Source organism: Anser cygnoides, chromosome 11, assembly GCF_040182565.1.
Source record: "Anser cygnoides isolate HZ-2024a breed goose chromosome 11, Taihu_goose_T2T_genome, whole genome shotgun sequence".
In the NCBI taxonomy this organism is placed as follows: Eukaryota; Metazoa; Chordata; class Aves; order Anseriformes; family Anatidae; genus Anser; species Anser cygnoides.
This window is the reverse complement of record NC_089883.1, coordinates 7766651-7792247: the sequence shown is the minus strand read 5'-3', so window position 1 is coordinate 7792247 and position 25597 is coordinate 7766651. Positions and strand designations below refer to the sequence as shown.

General features: G+C 41.9%; 1 protein-coding gene across 2 annotated transcripts in view; it reads right to left on the bottom strand.

Moving 5' to 3' along the window:
• AGBL1 (AGBL carboxypeptidase 1) overlaps positions 1-25597 on the bottom strand; it is a 440078-nt gene that overhangs the window by 58246 nt on the left and 356235 nt on the right. For both annotated transcript variants that reach the window (XR_010834249.1, XR_007166158.2), the window contains exon 23: positions 24919-25037. The gene's annotated coding sequence lies outside the window, so the exon portion shown is untranslated. The remainder of the gene's footprint in view (positions 1-24918; positions 25038-25597) is intronic.

The window sequence follows — 25597 nt, the reverse complement described above, 5'->3', positions numbered from 1 at the left end:
CAGCGTCCCATCACTCACAGCCCAAGGAGAAAAGCAGTTGGACGCCTTGGTACACCCCTTTCCAGAGCACCTGTAGGTACTGGGCTGGATACTGGCAGAGCTATCCTATCAAGATTTCAAAACTGTTGGGGCTAAGGCAGCCTTAGTACAGTCTTTGGTAAAGATGTGCTAATACTGCCTGCGCCCTGGGACCTTCCCCACAACAAAGGCAGTTCTTCATGCTGGCCTCAAGGGGAACTGCGCTTTCACCAGGAAGGCTTAGCAGAGGATGGATTTGCACAGCTCCATACCTGCACATTTGCACATTTCAGCATTTCTTTTCCTTAAAAAGACTGCCTCACTTTAAATAAATATAATAATAATAATGATAACAATAATAACAGCAATAATAATAATAATAACAACAACAACAACAATAATAATAATAATACAAGTGGTTGCAATGTGGTAGTTCAAGTTGGAAGGGGGAGCAGTGTCATTTAATTGTGCTGGAGGGAATTGTGTCTTTTCTATCTATCTCATTTATATCTATCTAAGAAGAGATGAGCCCATTGTCTCAAAATTGCTTTGAGATGGGACAGGTTGGAGCAGGCTGTGGATACATGAGCTATTAGAGTTATTAGTGATGGTGATGTTAGACAGTATCGCCTGTCGGTCTGCTTTACAGTTATAAATGCGTATCATTTAAAATACAATAAGGGGCCAGATGCTCAGCTGGTGTCTGACATCTATCCACCAGGTTGCCACTGCTGCAGATTTAGCACAAGCCAGTGTCTTTCCAGGGAAGACAAATATTAAAATTGTGTTTGTGGTGGTGGTTTTGAGATCCAATCTATGTCCATGATATTTGGATTAGTTGTTGGGTTGCATCTTGTTGGGGTGGTATTTGATGGTGTATACATTGTCCTGAGATTGCAAATTGGGAGTGGAAATGAGGGTACAAAATCATAAAACTGCAAGTCTTCCAAGAATGCTTCCTTATTCAAAGACAGAAAGTTGAGATGATTTTATTTCCAACATGCTGTGGAACAAGTAATCTATTTTTTGCCAGCCTGGACATCTTACTTCAGCAAATGCCAGTTTAACATGGGTTAAGCAAGATGAAGAGCTCTATGAATCATAGCTCATAGCCCTTAGTATCACGTCACCTACATGCTTGCATTATGCCTTTGGACCAGCTGCTGAGTATTATCTCTGGTTTCTAATCCTCTAATTTCAGAGTTCTTTTGTGCAGATTATTGCTGAAAACTTCATGTAATTAATATCAATTATTTAGATTTGCAGTTTAATCAGTGTCAGATATTTTTCAGCTCTGAAAGCAGCATTATTCCTGTTGCTATTATTATTAATTACTAGTCTCGGTCACCCAAATAGATGATAACAGATACAAATGTAGATTCAGTTAATACTAGGACTATGCATGACACAAGCTGATAAAAGCCAGGAAATTCATGGGAACCTCATTTTCATTCTCTTTACTCTGCCTGAATCTGTCCAGCCTGATAAATCTGGTCTCTCTGTACCTTCAATGTCCCTTTGTTGCCAGGTAGCTGGTGCATTCAATTTAGCTTACTGTTGAACCATTCTGAATAAACATGCATTTGAATACTACATTTACTCACATAAACGATGCCATGCTCCTCCTCCTACTACTCCAGATTATTCTCAAACCTGGAGTACAACACTCATATCCTTTTATTTTAAAACACTGTCAGCTGTGACTTCTGGACATAAAATGCAGGCATGTAATAGCAAATATGTGTCTGTGGTCATCATTTTAGCAAATACAGCAACATTTTTTCCAGTGGATTACAAAGCCAGGTGGATGCTAGCCCATGACCTAAGTGCTAAGGGAAAGATGTCACAGAAAAATGTGTGGTTTGCCCAGGAAGGTGCAAGCTTATGCTGGCAGATCTGGGATTGGCGTTGACATCTCATAACCCCAATCACAGGCTCAGTTCTCGGACTTAAATTGCCCCATGTTTTACCAGTTCTGGCCAGCTCTGCCCCCCTCTTGCAATGCCTGGTGTCAGATAGCCCAAGGGGCTGAAAAAATTAACCCTGGCAGATGTAACCAGGTATTTGAGATTGGGAAGATGGCAGAGGGAAATCTGGTTATCAAGACCACAGCACAGAGTGGGAAGGAGATGTGCCTTAGCCGCTGCCAGCAGATTTCCAGGGTTTGAGCACTGCCCAGGCCACAGCTGGAGGCAAAATGAAAAAGTATTCCTTAAAGAGGACTAGAGGAGCTAGAAATACTTATATTGTGGTAAATATTTGGGCCAAAAAGTCATAGGTAGGTAGGGTAGTAGTTGCATATGGCATGGCTTAATGCAAGCCATTTAGGTGGCTGATGTATTGCTAGATGAGTTTGCCTTTTTCATATTTTCTTTTGTTTGTTTTTCTGCTATTTTCCAGATAATCCAGTCATTTACAAGTATCTGATGTGGTAGAAGCTCTTTGCTTTACTGATGTTAAGAAATTGTAGCGGTAATTTCATGGAAAAATTCTATAGCCCATATACTCTGCAGCAGAGACAGGAATGCAATCATTCGGTGAGGAAATCGTCCTGTATCAGAAACATAAAATTTTTCCGTATAACTCACCTACCCGTATTTAGCTAAGTTAAGAGCAGCAGAAGACAGTACAAAGTACATGGCATGTCACAATGCTTATATTTCCAGTGGACTACCTTCAGATTGAGTGGGAAATTGTAATTGTGGCATGGCTTAATTTACAAACACTTGATTTTACAGCCTTAACACCCATTCAGTGCAATATTTTGCATGTAATGAAGAACTTAATTCTTGCCTCAGTAGGGTAGTATTTTAGTGATTTAGGTGCTTATCTCCTACTCGAGTGTCCAAAATGCTTGGAAAGTGAATAGGAAAACAAGGGATAGTTTGCACTTTGAACTGCGCATGGAGCAACAGGATATATAAATATTTATACACGTCCCTGGCATATCATCCATGCTCAGGAACAAGAGCTACAAGGACTGCTGGCACTCAGATATAGGATATCAGACCTGGCCATAAGTGATTGCTCCAGGTCATGACTGAGATGCACAGGGTGAAAGGACTCTAAAGGCTTGACTTCAGAAAGCTCTGAAAAGGTTCTGGGGGTGGGACAGATAAGGCTCATGACCTGTCAGATTTTTTCTTGACTCTGCATAATATTGACAGTCTCCAATTTTTCTGCATAGCAAATGCATGCACAAAATTTTAAGTGTGTTTATTAGAAAAAAGTGAGAGAGAGAGAGAAAATCATGGCTCAAGTGATAAACTGTTTATAATAAACTCATCGTTTTTGAAGGAGAGATTGTGGCATTCTGCACTTTCTAAGAGAGCATCAGCAGAATAGGGCAGAGAGAATATTATCTCTAAAAGCTATGCATCATTCTCTTAAAACGTTAATGTCCCATTTCTAACTGAACAAATAAACGTCTACAAGTTGTATGCAACTAGTACTAATGAATCAGAGTGCAGACTGGGAAAAAAGAACCAGCTTCTGACTGCAAAAAAAGCATCTTTCAAGAGAAATAAAAAATAAGTCATTATTTAAAAATTGTTCCATTAATGTGCTGCAAACAAAGGGCTGTTAGCTTGAAAGGACCAAACAGCTTTTATTTCAGAGTACTTTATTTGCAGCGGGATTATAAACAAAATCCTCAGCAAACCCTCCAAAAAGAGCATGCGTTATTAAAAAATTCAGAAGCCTTTTACCCATTTACCATTTCCTCGAGATGTTTTTGTTTTGTCTCCCTAATGTATTTACAATGAGTGTGCAGTCTCCACATGGTTTAACATCCAAATCAAAGATTTGATAGAGGCAGGCAGCAGCATTTCATGTCTTAGCTTTATGGTTTTCACTGAGTTCCTAGTGCAACAAAACCCATTGCAAAGATCAAGATAATGCAAGATCTGATCTCATATATGCTCATGTTGAGCGCAATGTCAAATGAAGACTGCGGGCTATTTTCATCATCCAAGCGCTGAAGTTTATTATCTGTAACACATTTCTGCCTAGAAGAGCTAACCAAGGTTGTGTTAGACACTAAAGAGCCACCTGGAGTTCTTGCCCTCAGGAAGAGCTAAATTGAACATAAGCAGAGGAAGGTGTGTAGAAGGCAGAGATGAAGTAATTCATTAGAGGATGCAGAGCAGGTCAGTGGTACAGCAGCAAGCCAGCACGCACCGAGTTAGAAGTTGTGTCCTGGCAGTAGCTTCAAGAGCGGTGCTGGGTTTTGGCATAGTATTTGTGGGGCAGCAAAGTGCCTGTGATTTGCTTTCCCAACAGCAGAGCTCTGGGCAGCTTGTACAACTGGGTCTGCTGAGAAACCTTCATCCAGCTTTAGAAGGCTGGTGGGCTCTTGAAAAGGCTGGTGAACAACATGGTCATAGATGTAGCTGTCCTCAGGACAGCTGATTCCTGCATCCCACAGGAGATTCAGCCTTCTCTTTTTTTATTTTCCCATGAATAGGCAAGCTCACTCTCAATGTTACTGTCTCTTTTCAGCCAGTGGCTTCCAGCTAGAGCTCCCTGAACACTGCTATTTCTACTCTTTCCATTGCAGAGAAATTTCAGAAAAGGCTGAACACTTTCTGAAAAAGGACCCTAGCATTTCAAAATTTCTCATGTAATGAAGTTGGGGCTTTTACAAATTTCCTTATTGCAACATTTGTTGTTGTAAAATATAATTCATTTGAAAGTCAATGTGATGATGTTGAAATGAAGTGCTTCAACCTTACCCAAGCAGAATGTTAAATAAAAGTCAGATGAAATTGATACTGTCCCTTGAAACGCTCAGACTTTTCAGAATCAGCATTTTCTCATAGCAAGCTGTTCCACATCTCCTGCTGGCAGCAGTCTGAGTAACATCAGCTTTTTCTGGAAAAGCTTTAAGAGCTGGATATTATTATTAATTATTATTATTATTATTATCATCATCATCATCATCATTACTATCATCATCATTACCATCATCACCATCATCAATAATATGCATAGCAAATAGAACTGGAAAACGGAGGCAGGAGGCTAGATCCTGCTCTGACTTACTACAATCACCATCAGTATTGGTTTAGTTTCACAGGGTTACTAAGGAGAGGAGAATTCACCTCTGCAGACACTCTCAACCTCTCTTTGCCTCCATGTGTTTATTTGTGGGTACATCAAGTGTACTCAGCTCATTCTTCCATTCACATGCTACCACTGCCTGTCACAACTTCAAAACTCCTATCTCCCTAATGCTCCTTTTATTTTTATTTTTATTTTTATTTTTATTTTTATTTTTATTTTTATTTTTATTTTTATTTTTATTTTTATTTTTATTTTTATTTTTATTTTTATTTTTATTTTTATTATTTTTATTTTTGCCATTATTTTTTGCCAGTTGGGTAGAATAGAAAGAAAGCCTCCATGGGCAGGAGAGGGATGTGTTTGGACTGAGGTGAGCTCGACAGCACTCCAATTAGCTGAGCGAGGTAGACTCATAGAGCATGATGAGGCCATTGCTGCTGAGACTCATTCAAACAGCCGGGTGACAAGTGGGATTTAAAAGCCGTCAGTACGGACGTCAGCACACTGGCTCAGTTGTGTGATTTCATGAGGTGGCTAAGTCTGGCTGTGGAAATGAGAGCAGGGCAGGGTGTGTTGGTGTTTTATGGCATGTGCTGCTCTCTCACACCTGGAGAGCAGGTGTTGTAGCAGGGAGCGGAAAAATGGGCACAGCTCCCTGTCTCTGAGGATTTTCGTCCCAGCTGGGGAGCCTGTGGTTGGCCACAGGGCTGCTGTTACCTTCACATGCTGTTAAGTCCCCAAATGGTGTCTATAAATGCATCTTCCTTTAGAAGGGATTACTGACTCACATGGCTGACACACATCTTTCCAGGCTGGGTCCTTCGTGCGTGAAATGTATTGTCTTCCCCTTTAAGGACTTTGCTGCCTCACTGACCTTTATATTCTGCAAAGAGGCATTTTAATCTCCCACACTGCTGTGCTGCTAAGTGGTTTCTCATTTGACTGGTGCTACTCAATGGTCTTTCCATGTTGACGGGCTCTATTAAGACACTGGGAGTTAGTCTGAAGCTCTTCTAAGCTGTTATTTTCAGTAATAACACTCCTATTTGTTCCCCAGGTTTGCCGCACCCACAGGAGGTGGGAGGAGATGTGGAAGCACAAATTCTCATTAAAAGAAAAACCAATTTTCTTTAGGAGCGAGTTGCCTCAAGGCGACTGGAAAGGGAGAGTGCTGATTCCAGTATGAGCCAGGATCAGACTGGAAATCATTACATTAATCAATTCTCCCATCCAGGAGCTTCCCGAGATGGCATTTATCACTATCACAGCCTGTTGGGTAGTCTCTATGCTATGCATAGAGGGTGTCTCAGTGTTTTACAGCTGAGTGTTGTAGCTGTTCAATCCTATCAGCGTTGCCTCTCTTGTGTAGAGTTTGTACATAAACAAATTGTGAGTGCTCATTTTTCAGCGTGCTGCTTTCCATGTATGAGTTGCCAGTTGTGTGACTTATTTGCCTTGGAGAGGATGGGGAAAAAAATGTGAGAGAGAAATCAGGAAAATCCTCCATGGAAGAAAGAACATGCGTTTTCCACTGGACTCATTCCCTGTCCCTTTATCACAGAAACCATGGGAAAGGCCAGGTCCTATGTCTTGAATGCAGATGCCAAAGCTTATCGAGTGCAGGATGAGTAAGTTTATGGACTGAACGAGCAAATGGCAGAGCCAGTCAGGCAGCCTAGGAAATTCCCTGCCCAAGAAATGTTAATGAACCTTTTCCACACATGTAGACATGAGGGTCCTGGTCTGGTGTCTTCAGGCACAGTGACAACCACGAGTAACGATGTCCCAGGAGGAACAGGGACGGGACCACCTATTTTCATTGCCTAAAGGAAGGCTGATCCCACTTAGGTAAACCAGCCCTGGCACTGGCCACTAAGAGTGTTACTGCTGGAGGGATAAGGGAATGCAGCGACGGGGAAGCCGCCTGCGGATGATGCACTTAGACCCCTGCTGACTGAGCAAATGTGCCAGCGAAAGCCTGTTGGATGGAACCACGTGGCTCCCATCACCGAGACGAGCTGCTGACAATTAACAGGAGGCTGGAAGATGTTGACAATTAACGGGAGGCTGGAAGTGCTGCGTCACGGCAGCAGGCAGACGCCCAGCGGTAACCTCAAAAAATGCCTCAGCTCTCCCAGCTCTGCATAATGTTATTCCTCAATGGTGAAAAATGGAAAACCAAGCGAGGATTAGGACAAGAGTTGTATTTTCCCCAGAAGGCTGGGGGTGAGCTCTGCTTTGTAGTATCATCTTCTAACCTCTCCAGAAGTTCACAACAGGGAGAGCGATGCTGAGTGTCCGACAGGCCCTGATTTCTCCCAGTCTCTGAACCACACAAACCTTCTTTGGTGCAGCTCAAGCTGCAGAAATCTCAGGCTGAAGGACATCATGGAGGCTTCTGCCCGTGTGCGAGGCGTTGTGCACACAAAAGCCTCAAAATGCACCTGTCTAGGTGAGCTTTTGTTCTGTATTTTCTGGGCTAGCCACGATGAGAACATATACATGTATAGCACAATAATAATATCAACCCGATAATGACGAGGGAGTGGATAAAAAATGTGGGCTTTATCAAAAAAAAAGATCTCTTTTAACAACAAATTGTAACTAATTAGACTTTGAATGGGAAATCAAATGAAAGTGCATGAAGGCTCAATTTTCCATACAGCTGACGATCTGACCTTTTTAGGAGTGGGAAAGAAAATTATTTTTAATTAACATGACTAATCATTTCCTGTCATTTTCAGATAATTGGCTTTGTTGAAAAAATGAGCTGTTTTGGGGAGAAGCTGGGGGGTGACACTGGCAGCTCCACCAGCACGTTTAACCTTTTAGATCCTGCCTGCAAATGGAATTTTGAATCCTTATTATCATGGGGAAGAGGTTTTGTATGGAAATGTGGTGCCCCACCCCCCTTCCTTTCCATATGGCTCATAGAAATTCATACATAGTGAAAAATATTTGACACGCTGCTAGACTTCTTTTACTTTGAAAGGTTCCTGTATTAAAAAAATGCAGAGGAGACAGTTTAGGTAATAGACTGTTTTCTGGTACACCTTGAGGTCACTTTTGTAATTTAGGATTCAGGGTCAAATCCTGGAGTCCTTAATAGCATCTTTTGCTCAAACTAGTTTGGAATTTGGCTTGGCTGAGTGCAGCCAACTCTTATTCTGTCCAAACAGTGAGCAGCTGAAGGTGGCCAGACCAACTTCTGCGGAGACGGTTTCATTGTGCCTGCTTGCGTGAGATGTGGGAGCCTGTAATAGAACTCTTAGGCCATGAGATATGACTTCGCTCTCTTTTAAGCAGCAACAAAACCTGGTGCATTGGAGGCTTTCCTAGGCAATCAGCATAAGGTTTTAATGTACACTTCAAGGAACAGGCAGAGAGATTGGAGAGAGACCAAAGGAAAGCAGGAAAATCAAATGTCTCTGAAACATGACCTGCAAGCAAAGACTGAACAGCCTGGGATTGTTCAGTTGAGAGAAGAGAAAATTCAGTGGGGAACTTAAGTTTTGAATAACATAAAAAAGACACTTAGAAAAGCTATAATCTGTCCTCTGCTTTCAGAGGTAGTAGGATAAGTAGAAATAGGAATAAATTGCAGCAGGAAAGACTCAGAATAGATATCAGGAGAAGCTTTCAAGTGAAGAAGAGAACAAAGCACCAGGGATACGGTTGAAATCCCCATCTCTGGTAGTATTTAAATGGGACAAACATCTGCCAGGGATGACATGAGGAGAGTTTGTCCTGCCCTGGGGCAGGAAAATGGATATGATGCTCTGCTGAGGTCTGCTCTGAATGTGATGTCCGTATTTGTATAGGAGAGGAAACATCTCTGATACTAGCAGTACTGGATAAGGCACTAAAATAACAAGCAGCTTCTAAAACAGAAGGAAGGCATGAGCACATTCAAAGTGAGCAGCAATGGACACTGAATAAAAGTGGAGTCAGAAAAAAGCACCCTAGCTCACTGAGTCCATATATGCAGATTCTTCACCCTGGCCAGGAGCTGCTCATTGTATGGTGCTTGCTGGAAGAGGACCCTGAGTTGTTTCTCAGGCTCCAGGGTGGTTGCTGGTGCAGCCATAAATTGGTTCCTGGTATAATTTATTTGACTCAGTTGATATTGTTTGTTATCTTTCACCTAGCACGGATCATAAGACCAAGCTGGTCTCATTCACCCCAGTGTCTCCTGAGATATGGGAGTGCTGTTGGTGTTCACCAACACAGGGAAGGAACAACTCAGTCTGCTGCTTCCTTCAAAAACACTGCACTCATAGCATGGCTCTTCCATTTCAATCTCACTACCAAAAATAAAACCAGAGAGATCGGAGTTTAAACCAAATTGTTATCCTATGTAGAAGAAATATCTTGGACTTCTAGAAGCTTTTGCTCACCCTTCTTTCTCCTCTTGCTCCCACCTCTAAAGCCATGCAATTTTAGGAGGATGAGGACCAAGCAAGATAAATTCCTGCACTACAAAACTACAGCAACTCCTGTCCCTTCCTCTTCTTTAACTGACATACCCGTAGGCATGCATTCCCTTACTTTATTGATATCCAAACCATGCAGTTATTTCTATTCATGAAGCAGATCAGAACAAGTTCCACTAATGACTAAGAGATGTATTCGGAAGCGCAGAATTCTACAAATTAGCAATCAAACACAATAAAAAAATCAAAGATACTGCATTACAAAATACACTTTGTTCATTTATTTTAACAAGTATCACTTATTTTCAATTATTTACAGTGCTAGTTAGCATACTCATAAAAGTACTGTGGCATATTGAGTTAAAAGTAACGGATTCTTAGTGCTGGGAAATCTCAGCAGAGCTCTTGGCTATTAAACACTAGCAGAAAAATGTGGAGGGATTGTCACGGTGGGCTGTTTTCTGGGCTTTTTAGTTGTTGGGGAGGACTTTTTGATGGGGTAAAGATAATTGGGTCTGCAGATTAAGTGAGTTAGGAATAGCTGAGTTCTCACTGTTTACAGTTTTGTAAATTTCCACATCTCACTTCATGTCTTCCAGCTCCTCTCTCCTTTTAACAAATCCAACACTCAGGGCCTTATCTCAGGGTGCCCTTTAAAGTCTGAATTCTCTGGCTTTCTTCAGCTGCTCATCATATAAAGACAGTTATTTTTTTGGCATTTCATTTCCTGCTTTTTTCCTCTTCCTCTTGCATCTTTTATAGATGGTGATAAATGTGAATAACAATGCGCCCAGTGTGAAAAGCAGAGTGTAAAACCCAATTCCATTCAATTTCTCTTTTATTCTAACTTTAAGTCTTAGATTTACCCATGTCTCACTCCACTGGACCTGTCACCTGAATTAAATAGAGACTCTTAAAACTGATTGCTGCAAGGAAATAGATCTTAGAAGCAAGAATGTTGCAGCATTTTAAAGAAAATTTCCTGATAAACGTTGAGCCTCATTTAAATTTTATTTCCCACCCCTGAGATATGGAAGCAGCTCAATGTCAATCAGAAGGGGAGAAAAGCGCCCTTAATTTTGGATGATCTATTTTCAAAATCCTGTTGAAAGCAGCAAAATACTCTGATAATTCGCACATCATGCAAATGACAAAGAAAGAGAAGGGCCAGCAGGCAGGGAGTACTGAGACACTCTTGTCTGCTTTTACGCGTCACTGCTGACACCTGCTGCGTAACCGCCTGGCAGAGTCATATCCCTGAAAACAGAGAGAGAACCGGCTCCTCTGGCTCGGTCAAGGGAGTCCCGGCTTTTATAGCAGGAGGGGCACGGTGTCAAGATTGTCCAGGCCGTGACGAATGAAGCAGGTTTAACCGCGAGAAGAAAAACAGCTGTCTGGAGTGGGGAGGCTTTTTCCAGCTGTATGCTGCTTTTATTTATTATTATTTTTTTTCCAGTATTCAAGGCTTTTACTTGTTTTTTGGTGTTTTCTTGGCTTTCTTGGTAACCTAGGCTTTTTTTTTTACTTTCTCAGGCTCTGAACTGGATGGGACTGAGCTGCCCTTGGACCCTGGCCAAGGGAGAAGTGATCACGAGCAGGTGATGCTGCAGCCAGAGCTGATAGAGGTCCAAAGCAATTTTAGTTTAGAAATAAAAGCGGTTGTCTCGAGCAATGATCGTTTCTTTAGCACGTCTCAGTCTTTGAGTGGGTATGGGTTAATCTGGTTGGTGGCTCCCTGCCAATACGTGGGAGTAGCTCTGGCAAAAAGCGTGGTTTTTCTCTCTGTTCCCTCTGTAAAATGTGGAGTTCTCACCTGCCATAAACCTTCATGCTGTAAAAGGCTGCTCAATGCAAGAAGATGCCCAGCAGTGCTATCATAGTTATCTGATGTGACACAATAAGCATTTGGGAGTCAGCTTACTTTGGCATGGTGGCACAGTGAGAAATCTGATGGACAACTTGTATTAACATCACACAGCGTGGGAGGAAAAAACAAAAGAAATAGAGAAGAATTTTCTCTTTAAACAGATGCTTGATAAAAGAACAGAGGCAGATAATGGATAGATTTGCTTTGTTAAGGAAATGTCCATAGTATTTGCATTTTATAATTGTTCCTGCAAAGGTTAGTGTGAGCTGAATCTCTGCTTAGCTTTCTTGCGCTTTTACTTTTCTTCCTGTGTGGCATGGCAGAATGCTAAATAGCTTCATTTCCATCATGCCAGGGGTTACAGCATGATCTCTACTCATTCCTCCACTGAACGGCAAACCAGATGCCGCCCCACCTTCTCCTGCAGCGAGGGTCTGGGAGGAGGGAGCCTGGCAGAAGCTCCCCCAGGGGACCAGCACAACAGCAGCACAACTCATCCCCCCCGCCCCAAACAAAACCGACCACAAGGAGCAGAACAATGCTCGCCATTATTAATCCCGCTGTGATTCTAAATGTCGTGCTATTACTGTACGCACAAAGATACTTGAAGGTTTTCTGATTTCAATTAAGATTATTATCTCCTCTGAGAGATGCTTTTTCTGCTGTTGGGAAATCTCTTTAGCTGATCTGCTCTGAAACAGCAGCAGACAGTGGTAAATACGCCTGCTTGTATTAAGTTTGCATTACTGGTGCACTCCCCCTGCCTTGCTGAGGTCCCCTTGCTTTGTCACCCCCTCTGAGAGACGGTCAGGGACTCTCAAGATGGGCTGCAGGCAGCAAGGATTAGACGTGCTCTGCCAGAAACCCCCTCTTGTGCAATACTCAGGAACAGCACCTGTGCTGAGAGACAGCCTGAGCAGGACTGGGAAGTGCTGAGCCTTGCTGCCGGTGCACTGATACTGGGAACGGGGACAGGTAAGGAATCCAGCTGAAACGGACTCCCAACACTGCACTACTTGAGTCACTTGTGAAATGGATGATGCCACTGTCAAGCTATGAGTTGATCCCTTCTAGTCTCCAAGAAAGCCCGAATGTCTTAGTGCAGGGAGCTCATCGCAAATGATGTAGTTTGTATTTTTGGTTCCCTTACACATTTAATTTGCACTCTTCTTAAGCTACCTGTGTCAAGTGGAACTCAAGACATTTCCCTAGAAAAAAACATCAATACATCAATAAAATTTTTACTCTGCAGTGCTGTGTCTGCCAAACAGCCTTGATCCAGCTCCCAGGACACAGAAATCTGTACTATAAAATGACCAGAACAACTCATCACCTCTCTGTTAGTCTCAGCAAGGAAGCCAAGAGATGAGCTGGCCAGGAATAGAAATCATAGGTAAAGAGCAAGAGAAAGACAAATGACAAGCATACATTTGCCCTGATACTCCAGGTGCACTGCAGCTAAGAGGTCAAGCCTACTGAAATCTGCAGGGTATAGCTTTTCCCTGATACTAAAAATGGATATTCAATATTCAGTACCCTATATCTTGCAGGTCTCTGTTCCAGTGTGCTAAATCTATACAAACTTGCAGCTACCATAACATAAATCAACTTCATCTTCCCTCCTACTTCTGGATATGAGCTTCTCTATCCTCCACAACTATCTCCAGAAGTTTCTCTCCCACACAGCTTTAGTATTAGACATATTTTCATCTCAAATTGACTTTCTCTTCCTTCCTTCATATGTTACTTTCCCAGGGTGAAACATATTCAAGGAAGATGAAGACACATCTTAACCCCAAGGCTGCCACTGCCTGCCATTCCTTATGAATGCTTTACAGAACATTCGAGATACACATGAAGCTTGATGTGGACTTCTTAAATTTCAAGAACATTTAATAAATTTGGAACTAGTCTGACTCTGTTGTAGCAGAGATAAATTTCTTACATTGATACAATCTCCAATGAGCACTGCACATCATTTAATAAATGTATTTATTAAATACATAAAAGATTTGAAAATGGAGCTCTTGTCTTGCTGAACCTTATTATCTTCATCCTTATTTAACATTTATTTTCTTGAGACGAGACAATATTTGTTAAATCTTGAACACGTCATTGCAAAATACGCCCATGGTTTATTCAGTCTGACTCTAAATATTAGATTTCAACATTTGCTAGACCTGGCTCCTTATTTAATCTACCAAGATCTCTAACAAGCACAAGGAAAGATTTGCTAACTCAGAAATAACTGTTATTGAATCTCCAGTGGGTTTGTAAAAATCTACATAATATTTAATAAATCTGCCCTAAGATTTAAGCAAATCTGTTTAACTTCCATTAAAATTGGAAGAGGAATTTGTTGGAGTCCTTGTCGGATTCATGCAAAACTTCATAAGTGTATCAGATGTTACCAAAATCCTATTAAACTGTCATGTGAGCTTTCTGTTTCATTTCACATCATTGTTGATTATTAATGTATTAGTGCATAAATAGGTTCCCTATCTTCCTAGGCATCGCTACCCTCCTGTCCTGCTCACTCACTACTGTGAGAATTCAGCTGGTGGGAAATCATAAGTCTCTGCCAGAGCTGATCTCACTGCATTCCTGCTACGTCACCTTTTAGATTGCAGTCCATCATTTTGCAGCCCTTTGCTGGGAATGGATAGATTGCCTTTGTCAATTTTATACATCTTCTCCAAGGAGACACATTCTTAGAAAAAAATGTAATCATGCTGTATCAATAGCAGAAACAATGCTTACCCACCTCTTATTATCCCAGCATCTTGCCAGGCTAAGGCAGACAGAATAAAAACATTGTACTTAGTTTTCAACCTGCATGCAGAGCATTTTTATGTCTCTGTCTATCTGGTTCCAGTATTTCTGTGGCAGCAAGCCCGAATTATCTTTGGCCCAAATCCTCTGCCAACTTGTCTTGCAGATCACCCTGCACCCTGATCATAACATTTCACTTGAAAAGAAAAAATTGAAAACAATTATGTTTTGTGTGGTTCTATAAACCATTTTCCCTGGCCTTTCAGAGTCCAGGAATAGGTAAAGCACAGTCTGGGAACTCTGTATTTGCTCTGTATTTCCAGCCTTTTCATTTCTTGACAGTTGCCTTGAAGTCCCTTCTTTTCCATGACGATTAACAGAGATCCTCTCTTTAGGGGGTCTGACCTTGGAGCAGGGAGCAAAAGGTAGCAGATGATATGCTAAAACTCTCAACACCAGAAATGAAGGATCAAACCTCCTCAAGGCGAGTGAAAAGAAGCTCAGCCACCTGAATCTCATCCCCATTTGTCAATAGCATGAAATATCTCACCATTTTTCTTGCTAGGCTGTCTGCACGGAAGGAGATAGCAGGAATACAACAGCGGACAGTGCTGCAGGGTGTCTGCATGAGGACTCATCACCTAATAGTAGGTAGCACTGCAGTGCAGAAGGAAGAAGCTTTCACTGAACGCTACAGAAATTTAGGGACAGGATAGCCATCAAGAGCAGCTGTTCTTGGAAACATGCTGGCAGAGCTAATTCCAGTACATAATGGGCATCTTCAGCTCTCCTTCCAGGATAGCAGAGCTATCAGACTTTCCCCTTAGTGCTTATCAAAATCCTCTTGCAAAAACATGATGCTAGTATATTATTTAATTTGAGTGCTTTGATATGACAATGAAGAAGACCAGACAGGCCAGACATGACAGATAACTGTTGGCAGTTCAAGCTGCTACTAAAAATAAAGGAATGGATTTATGAAAGGGTTACAGAGAAAGGTTCTGCTTTCCAGCTGATCCCATGCAGAGGGCCCACATATTATATGTTTGAGTTTGAGCTCAAGTAAAATATGTAAGTCTCTACAGATTTTTAAGTTTGCCTGTGATAATTTGCTACTGGGTTCAGGCTATTCTCATAGTGATTTATTGTCTTGGATGTTCCAAGCATTATTTATTGCTACAAACAGTAGAGCCAACTATTAGAAAGAGCTGGTATAGTTGACACAAGGCTGGAGTATTTAGGGATTTTTTAAATACCATTTATAGAGTTGGAGGATTGTGAGAAATTCTCGAGGAAGGCAGAAAAGAAAAACATGGACAATGTAACTGCACATGCTCAGAAGTGGTCAGTGATTTTCTGAGTGTCTTAAAAAATGCTACCACTTATATTTTTTGAAAAAGCTGGGCATTAACGATGTGAAAATCTGGCCTCCTGCATGTGAACTGTGGTAGGTACACAGCATGGAGATATGCAATATGCACATCTACTTCTGGTAACAGCCTTGTGAATGAAAATAAACAATTAAACAAATACAAGTGAAAAAAATGCAAACAAAACAACCAAACCAAACAAAAAAATACACCTCAAAATGCCCCAGAGGAGATCTCAGGCTGCTTGTAATCTAAGCTAGTTATTTAACATATAAGCTGTTTTATCCTGAGAAGAAATCGTGTTCCAGGCAGGAATAGTTCTGCAATCCCCATTAATACATGTCTATATATTGAGCCTGATAAATATAGAAATGCTGAATAAACAGTTCTGAGATCCTTCAAGAAGAAAAGCAACCCCTGATCCAGTTGTGACCAGTGCATAGGACTGGATTTAAGACACAGCTATTTAAGAATCAGTCTGTAATAGCAAATGGCGAACACAATTTAAATCAATCCAGCAGTCTTGCAGGACTGAGAAACAAATAAACAACTTCTTCACTACAGTAGTATTAGCATTTACCTTGAGGAAAGCAAACTTCATAAAATATGAGGCAGAGAATCAACAGCTAAGAGGGTAAAAAATTTTCCCGTGGTATGAAAATTATTGAAAAGATCATATTAGATACTCACTAAAATTTATAGCATCATAATAGTAAAAGGAAAAAACATAGGCAAAAGAGCTGTCTTTGGTTCAGCTGCAGATTTTTTTTTTTAAAAAAAAAAAAGATACCAGCAGATACTTAAAGAAGACGCTCTCTGAAAAGCAGCACTTGGGCCAAAAAGAAGAAAACAGAAGAGAACAGACTCGGCCAATTCCAACGCAAAATTTATCAAATGGTAGGGCAAAAAAGACTTCCAGAAACAACTCCCAAAAGGCAATTGAAGTAACAATTCAATCATATCAGAAACAAGAAACTCGTCAGATATTTCACACTGGCAGATCCTGATCAGGATGTAATGGGTGCTCAAGGAAGAAAAGGTCATAGCACAAAACCTGGATAAATTCCTCTGTCAGAGTTTGCCAGGGAGGAGGTCAGAAGTTTAGGAGGAATGGATCTGAAGCACTCTCAATTTAAAATGTGCATCAAACAACTTTCAGGGTAATTTTTTACGAGGTGGGTGGTTAAGTTCCAGATGAAGGAATATTCAGTGTTGATAACTGTAAAGTGAGGCACATGAGGGAAATAATTTTGATGGTAAATACACAGCAACAGGTTCCAAATTAGATGGCGTCCCTTAGGAAAGAGATTTTGAAATCACTACAGATTTCTCTGAAAAGAGACAGTTCAATGCTCAGCAGAGGTCAAAGGCATACAGAGCATGTCAGTAATAATCAGGAAAGAAATAGAGAACAAACAAAAAAACATCATTATAACACTATATAAATGCCCCTCATCCCGACTGCTCTGGTTGTGCTTTCTAGAAAAAAAATCTGTGGAAATACAAGGGGAACAGAGAGGGCTGGTGAGCCAGAACAAACAGGCTTGGAGCAGGCTCTGTACACAGAGAAATCAAAAGCCATGGGCTCATCAACTTAGAAAACAAATGAGTAAGGGGTGTACGTATGGTTATATAAAATCATAAATAGTACAGAGGAAGTGACTGCAAGCAATTATTCCCTGTTTCTTGTAAGGCAGAAATAAGAGGCACCGAATACACTGATCAGACCATAGACTTAAACAAACAAAAGGAAGTCCTTTTCCATACACAAAGCATAATCAAACTGTAGCGCTCATTGCCCAAAGTCTAAATGGGTTCAAAAAGCAATTAGACAAATTCATGGAAGAAAAGTACATCAAGGGCTTATTAAACACAGTGAAGTGGATCCAAGCTCCAATCTGGGACTCTTTAAACTGCAGATTACTGAAAAATGGGGAGGGCTGCTGGCAGGGAATTTTCTTTCTCTGCTTTTTCTCTTTCTTATACTCATTTGTAAGCACCTACTACTAGCCATGGACAGAGAGAATACCCTGGTCTAGCTGGACGTGTGCTCTGAAACCAGACAGTTATTTGTAGTCTGTGATCTTCCCCACTGTAGGGACTGTACAGAACCATATCCAAGAGCTGCCAGCCTTGCTTCTCTGTAGTCGTTTCCTTTTGCCCCTTGCACAGGATGAGCAGTAGGGGAGGAAACCCACTGCCTCTACAGCAAACCTCCCCTCTAAGGCAGGACCAAAGCACAAAGGTAGGCAGCAGGGTGTCCTTTTGGTGCTGTATTCAGCACCCGCTCAGTGGATAAACCAGAAGCCATTAGCGCCTTCAGCATTCACATGGAGTCAGGAGCTGGAGAAAAATCTCCTAAAGGCTGCCCTGGGATGAGCCCACGGGTGCAAGGCAGGTGCTGGCAGGGCAGCACCATGCTTACTAGCCCAGCCAGCACCCCAAGGGACCAAATTCTGTCAGAGCAACTCATACTGCTGCTTGGACAAAGCTGGTGCTCAAAAGCATTCTTTGTTCTGTCCACTCCCAACTGAAAAATGATTGCTAATTCTCTTTGAAGACCTTTTGAAACAGAGCTCCAAGGTCCATGTGGTGGGTCCAAAGAATGACAAATATGTAGCACAGAGGAAACCTGCAAGCACCGTACCACTCTTATCACAGTTAATCTTTGGAGCCACTTAATCATACAGGGCTTTCAGTTACTAAGGTCCTTTTTAATTTAGAGCAAGAGTGTGTGGTAATTAGCCTTAACCAGGTCATTGATCTTAGGGGAATATACTCTCCGAGAACCTACATCCATCTTGCATACTTGTGGGAGGGAAATGCTGATAAGCTTGACATCTCTGCTCACAGTATTAACAAGGCAAGTTAATATTGACCTTCTGTTAGGGCCCTTCACACCAAGCCAGCGAGGGAAATGCAAGGGCATTTCTCCCATAAGCCTGCTTATTCCTTTTCACCCAGTGGTATAATTGCGCTGACACGAATGGAGGGTTTTCACCTTTACCTCGATCTAAGTACATAGATGTTCTCCGCGACCTGCCATTTGCTTCACAAATATCACCAGGGTTTACAGACAGTTTCAACAGGAACTTTGCTTCCTCCCTACTTCTGCTCGTCCCTGGGGCAAAGCCCAAGCCCTGGCTCTAACGACCTGCTGCCACATTAACGGCTGGGATGTCACTAATTGTGCCATCCAGCTTGTGCCAGTGGGCTGCAAGAGACGGAGATGCTGAGAACCAAGACAAATGGATTCATCTCAACAGCACGCGCCTTGCTGCAGGGACAGAGGGATAGAGGCCCTGCGCAGGAACCATTTCACAGCCTAACATTTCCGCAGCCTATTTCTTCAAAATGAGGGATCAAATAAGTCAAAACCATTCAGCACCTGCTATTTCCTCACATGAGCCACGCGCGGTGACCATGCCTGTTGCCGCTGGTAAGCCCCAGCCCGAGGTGAGGCAGCAGGGGTCATTCATTGCCATGCACCAGGTCAACATTAAATCTGCAGGGGCTCTCATTGGCCTTAAATTCTCATTTTTTTACTTTGAAAGGCTCTCTTCTGGCTTTTCAAGAACTTTTTTTTTTTTTTTTTCCAGCATTGGCTCTTTAGGAAACTCTTCATGGACTAATATCTCACTTTCCTCTCACAGCCTTTGTGGAAGACAAAGGGGAAGCAGCCTGGACCTCTCCCCTACCCAGATTTCCCACATCATGTTGTTGTTGTTACTGCCAGGGTTTTTTTTTCCTCTCTGGGTCTCCTGCCAAACATTTGTCTGCTTTGTCATTTTTTTTTTCCCTTGGGAAAATAAATAAATAAATAAAGCCTGTTTAATCTTAGCAAGTGTTTTTTTTTTTTCTCTTTTTTTTTTTTTTTTTTTACTTCAATAGCCTCAAAATTTTCCCTGGAGAGCTGTAAGCCCTTTAAATATATTTAGGTTGCCAGATTTCTTATGTTCTCTCTCCAGGAAGCCAATTTTGCTTCTAAGCTCTTGAGAAAGGGCCAGTCTCATCTTTTCTTGCACTTTGAAGCCATTGTACGACACCTTCCCTCCTTCCTCTCTTCTTTTCTCAGTCCTCTTTAGGTTTAGTACTTGTCCCTGAGGTAGCATAAAGGCCAGAAACCCTTCCCAGGCTTGTGTTAAGCTCCTTATCCACTCCAGGTCTTTCATCCTGTATCCATCAGCAAGTCATTCTGGTGTTTCATGACAACCACCCCCACGTGCATTGCTTTACACCGGGCTGAAGGGACTAACAAGGACTAAATGCTTCAATGGCTGTGCGCCCTGCTGTGATTTACGGGGGAATATTTGTTTTATTTTATTTTATTTTATTTTATTTTATTTTATTTTATTTTATTTTATTTTATTATTTTTATTTTATTTTATATTTTATATTTTATTTTATTATTTTATCTCATTTTATTTTATCTCATTTTATTTTATTTTATCTCATTTTATTTTATTTTATTTTATTTTATTTTATTTTATGTTGCAGAATCAGCTCTTTAGGAAACTCAGTATGGCCCATTATCTCATTTTGTCCATAATTTTTTTTTTTTTGAAAAACAAAGAAAATGTTGCCCATCTCTTTTTTTTTTTTTTTCCCTTCTCTTTTTTTCCTACTGGATGCCACCTCTGGAATGCTTGCCGGGTGTGGAAATTCCAGAGCAAAACGATCTCCTGGGATCTGCTCCGTTCCATATGACCCAAACCTCTTTTCCAGATATCTTGATTTGTTTCAGCACTGCCAGAGCATGATCAGACAAAGACACAGTGCCTAATGAGTCTCACCACGCACGTGAGGACGAGCCTGGTTCAATTACAAAAGGAAAGTGGTTCCAGTGCACAAACCGAAGGCGAGACAGCTTGTAGTGTCTGTTACCGAACCAGTAAATGAGTTGTACAATACGTGACCTCTGGGACAAACACAAGTCCCTTCTTCAGATGTTGGCAGGTTTATAAACAATGCAAAAGAAAAAAAAAAAAAGCAGCCAAAGTGTTCTGTGACCTGAGGAGAAGAAAGATTTACACTGCTGACCGACTGGCTTCATGGCGAGATTGGAGCAGAGTCAGTAATGTATCTTCAGGCACAGGGGAACAGCCACGGCTACTCAAAAAAAATTACTGTTTATTTTATAATCAACAGTTCTGAAGTGAGGAACTCCCAGCTTCTCTAATTCCTGATGACAAATTATTCGTGGGATCAATGAGATTCCTTTTTACTGGTCCCCTATTTAACATATATAAACCAAGCATACATTACTGTGCTTAAGTAGCACCTTTCCAGCCAGGAATTAAAAATGTTTCATACGTTATTCCATAAATATGTCAAGCCAGTTATTACCCTAAGACAAGCTTCACTAAGGCTCTGTCCATCTGGTGTCATGACAGTGCAGAGCGGATTTAATATCACGAGTACCTCTGGGAGCAGGTGCCCTGACTTGTGCTCTAAGAATGCTCCTCTCGTCCACCCAGCATCCTGGGGACGGGAAATTGTCCCCTGGGCTCATCAGAAAATGGAATTTCCATCTTGCGAGGAAGGGCAAGTTTCTCTGTTTGGTTTAAACAAGAATCACGATAACAAGTTAAAACATTCTTTTTTTTTTTTTCTGAAACGAAATATTCTGTGTCTTTTCAGTCTTATCAGAACACTCAGCCATGATATTGTACTGCTTGCAAATCCATTCAAATAATAATTCCAATGCACTCATGTACAGCAAAACATGAGACCTTTTGCACTCAAAATCTCAAGCCACTGCTTGGTTAACCTGAAGTTCTGCAGCATGACCTTGGGCCTGAACTCTTAAAAAGCAGCTTACGAAAGAAAAAGTTCCAGGTGTAATTACTGCAGGAGCCTGGCTACCGAGAAACACAGAGCAAAACACAAATAGGATTAGCTTCCATGAAATCTTAACGATGGCTGTGTAATTTATACAGGATTCTTTGGCTTGGCGGCATCGTTCTCGCTTTCTGGGCTCCACTCCTGTTATCTCCGAGCAGGAGAAGGCCACTATTGTTCTCCTGCCAGCCCCAATAGCCTTTAGTTAGATTTAAGAGAAAGTGGCTGTGGGAAATGAAGATTAACACTCTGGGGACAGGTGAGATTATCTCGTTGAAGGTTATTATAGTTTCCATAAATCGAATATATATGTCTATGTATACACACACTAATGTCCAGCAGATCTATAGCACAAGGTATAAATGGAAAGCCTGGGGAATATTTAATCACAAGGACTTATCGTATGTGTCTGGGGGAGGCGATGTGCTGTGCAAGTGGCAATGCTGAGAAGAGGACTGGCTGGAAAATGCTAGGGGAAATGCAGGCAGTGCGTGCGCCTGACCCCGTGTGGGGATCTGCACGTACATGCCTGGATGGGCCTTTCAATTCTCTCTGGTGGAAGAACAAAAATGAAGCAATCAGTAATTAAAAATTCCTCACCCAGTTTATACACAAGGTTCTTTCCATGGTTGTTCATATGATGGCACCAGGCCAGTTAAAGCCCTAAGTCCAAGTGCTGCCTTTATTGATGGATTTGCTACCACAGTGCAATTTCTGTAGCCTAAACCAATTTTTGATTGCTTTGTTTGGGACAGGATTATTGTTCTCTGTTGTGGATGGCCAAATTAATCACTCGCGTACGTAAGGCACGGTGTGCATACTAAGTCTTGGTCTTATTTCACCTGTCTCCACGGGGACACAAACACCAGACGTACAACAGCAATTATCATCAGAAACAGACCAGAACAAGAGCATTCGGAGGTGGAGCTCGGCATGGGACAGTTCACATGGCCTGGCTCAGCAAAGACTGTGCCACAGTTCACGTGCAAACAGCTCCAAAACCCGTGGTCAGGACTTAAAAGAAAACAAAGGGTCCCTGGGGTCATTCTGCTTGGCTCCCCAACCTTGAGCGGCACAACCCCAAACCCTCGCTGAATTGTACTGGTAACAAACAAAGTTGATGGCAGAGTAAGAGGATACACCAGGAACAGAAAATACACATCTCTCTTCTGTAACAGTAGTGAACTGTGCCTGGTTTAAATGGGAAAAACAGGTTTCTGGCCAAATCTGCTGCTAGCCTTCAAAATACATAAAATGCAACAAGTGATGGGTTTAGCACAGGGCTCAAGTCTCTGGGTCCTGAAAACACTGCAAGCTACTTTGCTTTTGATCTGGTGGTTATCACATCTGCAGATGGCTGGCTAGGTTTGTGCAGCAGCTTGCTGACAAGTATTGCTCGTGCTGCATGCATTCAGTCTCTTCATTATATAGCAGCTCCAGCAAACCCTCGCTGATTGTGCTCCTCTAATTCGTTGTGCAGGGAGTAGGCTGCCAGTCACCTTCTATTTGTCTGCAATCAGCCATGCATTTGTTTGGCCATATCTCTGCCTTTGGAGGAACCATCCCTCTGGCCAGCCTGGGCTGGGGAAGGAGAGGGTGAGCAAGCAGCTGGATTGGGAAGGAGCCTGGGATGGGGAATTCGCAGAAGGACTTGGATTAGGGAGGCCATAAACTCTGTGCCCTGTGCAATGTCATCAGGAACCGAGCATTTGCACTGCAGGAAGGTGGCTTTCTTCCACCCCTTGAATGCAATTCTGGCTCAGTAGCCACCTAAAACTTGCTTCTTTCTCCTAAGTACAGTTTTTAAGCACAGTGAGTGCTTGAGGATTGTACAGGGGGAAAGTTGAATGATGAAGAGGTGCCCACTCAAACACGGCACATATTCTGGGGTTCCTCCTATCTCCTGCGCTGCCCTTTTGCTCTTGCCCACAATGGGCAGTTGGGTCCGTGAATCTCCCAGCGACATAAAGCAGAGGGACAGGCACGAATCATTCAATAGTCTCTGTTGGAGCAATGCTGCTGCAGCAGTCCAAATACCCACTGGCGATGTCGAACAAGGCACTGCTCAGTTTTTCAAGGAGATTTTAAACGAGCTTGTGCTTTTACTTCTGAAATAAATGTCAGGAGTAACCTGTTTGCTGTCTGGGCAGAGAAAGGGGCCTTTTAGGGTGGTGTTATCATCTTGGCATGCCATTAAGGCTGCATAAAGTTTTGTACCAGGAATAATTATGAATGATCCTAGGTAATCACCTGAGTCATGGCACACAAGTCTTATCGAAGTTCTACAACAGATACCTCTCACTTTCCTTCTTCTGGCATATTCTTTTTAAAAAATAAAATAAAAAAAAGGCAAGAGAAAAAAAGCCTAACATAGGGCAAATAATTCTGACTTGTTTATTACAACCTCAGGAAAAGGAACAGAATTTCAGAGGTAGAAACATGATAACAACTGTTTTTCACATCTTTCATCAGAAAGGCAGAATGTCCCAGGGACAGGCTGCCATCAGGATTCAGAGGTGAGCAGAAACTTTGAAAATCAGGTGGCAAACTTAGAAGGACTAAGGAGAGATGGGATCCAGGCTGGTTTTTTTTTGTTTTTTTTTCCTGACCTTGCTAGCTCAGTCCCAAGAACTATGGCCCCCCCCCATGGTGGCAAGGGTGATGTAAAAGAAATAAAGAATGACATAGAGGAATGCAATAACATGAATGTGTAGAGGCATCGATTGCAACTGAGGCTCCTTGGTTTCAGCTTTATGTCACTACCAACTGATATATGTTTCCTTCTCAGAAGGGAATATGATCTCAGTAAGACAGGAAAGGAGTAATAGGAAGTATTATTCTTCCAGTGTTACACACAGGCAGCTTAGGCAAACAACAAGCTCACACCTCTTCAGAAAGTCTGCAATAGAAATTGGTCTTAAATCTGCATCTCCTGGGGACTAGTGTAACATTCAGGCCACAAAATCAGCTTCTTTCCCTATGGACTGGCTTTTTTTTTCCCCTCTGCAAATGCTCAACCAGTGCTTATTTGTTCTCCAGAAGGCACCCAGCCACCACACAGGACCAGCTTTTCTCACGAGGCTTTCATTGCTGCTCACTTGGAAATGTCCTCAGCAGGCTGGAAATTCAGGGCGAGCCCTTGAAAAACCTGGCATTTAATCACTCACATTTCATCTTCTGTTTCACCTAAAGCAGAGACTTTCCACATAAACCACACAAGTCAGCCACACTTCATTTAACCATGACTTCTAACATCAGTCACACAGGGCAGCACCTCCATGCCAGTGTTTCCTAGCCTCCATGCAGCAGAGAGGGCTTAGTCAGATGGCTCATATCTCCTCCCTCCATGCCAAGGAGCAGATTTGTTCTCATCTGTTCTGCCCATCTTTCCTGCCACACTTTTTTCCACCTTTGCATTACCCTTAGATGAGAAAAGCAGTGTAGGGACAGGGCATGCTTTACCTTCTGGTTCAAGCAAGACAGAGGTTGTCTTAAATCTGAGCTGTTTCCTGCGGCCCAAGTGAATTTAGAACAGGGTCACCCATCATCTTACCTGCTCGCCATTCTCTGAAACTGGAGATCTAAGTGCTCTTTGGGGCGGATTCAAATTCCTACAGCTGCTACTTGCTCCTGTCGTTCCCGTCTCTCTCATTTGCAAACCGTGTTTTGAGGCTGTGGAAAGAGGCATGAAGCAATAGATTAGACATCTGTCATCTGTATGCTTTTTCTTGTGATTGCTGATCACTTTGTGCATGCTAATGCAGTGCAAAGAATAGGAAGTGAGAAATGTCACTGATAGCGAACCTCAGAAAGTACGGATAAAGATCTAGCTGGCCAGACATTACTCCGAATCCTATCTGAACCTGAAGTTCTAGCACCTGTGAAAATATGCTGGAAAGCTTTCACAGATAGACTCCCTCATGAGCAGAGGTGCATGAATAAGTGATTTTTTGCTTTGCTTGCAGTTCTGCAAGATCGGGAAAGATATTTAGAACAGGCTAATCCAAAGTATATATTTTTAAAAACATTTTCAATAAGCAAAAGGTAAACTTGTAAATTGCCATGCTTCAAATGAAAAGATTTTTGGTGAACTAAAAATGAAGTTTCTTTCAACTTTTTTTTTCTTTTTTTTTTCTTTTTTTTTTTCAGTAAAACTGTATATATCCCCAAATAATTGCTTTTATCTCAGAATGTTTATTTTCTTAAGCTAAAACAATGGAATGAATTGACCT